General features: G+C 44.8%; 1 non-coding gene across 1 annotated transcript; it reads left to right on the top strand.

Moving 5' to 3' along the window:
• Positions 1-1168: 1168 nt before the first annotated feature.
• Positions 1169-1242, top strand: TRNAK-CUU (transfer RNA lysine (anticodon CUU)). Its single transcript has one exon. It is a non-coding gene; the product is annotated as a tRNA-Lys (tRNA).
• Positions 1243-1607: the final 365 nt, after the last annotated feature.

The following is a 1607-nucleotide window of genomic DNA, read 5'->3' as shown; positions in this document are numbered from 1 at the left end:
CACATGAAAGCTGCAAAACATGATTCTGTGCTTTCCTTGAAGCTCTGTGGGCTGGGGGAATCTTCAGACTTGTGGGAATTGGGGTCTTGGAACTGTTTTCTGTCACAGCATATCATGGAAGATGTTGAAAACTACTGTGGTAAGTATTGCTGTAAACCAACACATTGAGGAAGTATGCTAGATAAGGGCAGTGGTTCCCAACTTGGGGTCCATGAGGGTATTGAAGGGGGTCTATATAAAAGATAAGTGAAAATGATCACAGAAGATAAGTTTTAGATAAATTGCAAAGTTAAAATCAAATATTTTTAAATTAAATATCTTCCTATAATGTCATTAATGGCTGTCCAAAAATGTCTGGTGTGCTTTTCTTTTTCATGTAATGAGGTGCACATAGCGGCTAGAACTGGCTTTGATGGGGGGCCACCAATGGTTTGGGGGGCAGCAGGTGGTCTAGTGAAAAGTCACTGGATTAGGTAATTTCCTGCACAACCCTCGGAGCCCTTGTTGAGTTACAGTTGGGTATCTTCAGGGTTCATTGTATCAGAGAGGTAGTTGTGTTATTCTGTATCTTTGAGAACAACAAGAAGTCCTGTAGCACCTTATAGACTAACAAATTTTTTGGATCATAAGCTTTCATGGGCAAAGACCTACTTCGTCAGACGCACGAGGGTCCATTGTATTAAATGCAAATCTGACACCTTACTGTGGGCTGGGGTTGCACATAACCTCTCTAGGGGGGAGATATGATGTGAGGCTGAGAGTTCAAAAGACTCTGTTGAAAATGTGCCAGACAGGACTGGCTCTGGGGGCAATGAGTGTGAAGTGGATCTCCTAGGGTATCTCTCGGGACAGTGTCATGCAAATTCTCCAGCTCCAGCCCTGTGAAACCCCAGCCTTTGGAAGTATGCTTGGAGAACAGTGTCTCTGGTGATGGATGACCTGTTACTAAAGGCCAAGAGCAAAGACCTGAGTGGATTTAGGAGATGGCTGTTCTGCCCAGCCTGGGCTCAGATTCTGAGTTACAAACTTGGGACCAAGGGAAAAAGCCAGCTGTGTGTTTTGAAGGACTGGGGTTTAGGGACTGGACTGTGATTCCCCTGCTTGTGTCCATGAACTCACACTAACTTCCAAGGGGTGATGAGAGTCTGAGGTGACATGTTGGTTTAATGCCCAGCTAGCTCAGTTGGTAGAGCATAGGACTCTTAATCCCAGTGGTGTGGGTTCAAGCCCCCTTGTTGGGCAGTAACCCTTCTGCTCTGTGGATGTGGGGAAGTCAGTGGATATGATGTACCTTGACTTCAGCAAGTCTTCTCATATGGTCTCCCACAACATTGTTGTCCATAAGTTAAGGAAATATGGATTGGATCCTTGGACTATAAAATGGATAGAAAGCTGTCTTGATAGTTGGGACCAATGGGTAGTGGTCAGTGGCCCAATATCTGGATGGTGATTCATTTCAAGCAGAGTTCTGCAAGTCTTGGTTCTGGAGCTGGTGTTATTCAACATCTTTATTAGTGACCTGGATGAGGAACTGAATTGCACCCTGAGCAAGTTTACAGATGACACAAAACTATGGGGAGAGGTAGATACATTGGAGGGGAGAGAGA

The sequence above is a fragment of the Carettochelys insculpta genome, chromosome 6, assembly GCF_033958435.1.
Source record: "Carettochelys insculpta isolate YL-2023 chromosome 6, ASM3395843v1, whole genome shotgun sequence".
Classification (NCBI taxonomy): Eukaryota; Metazoa; Chordata; order Testudines; family Carettochelyidae; genus Carettochelys; species Carettochelys insculpta.
This window is presented reverse-complemented; position numbering and strand designations above follow the sequence as displayed.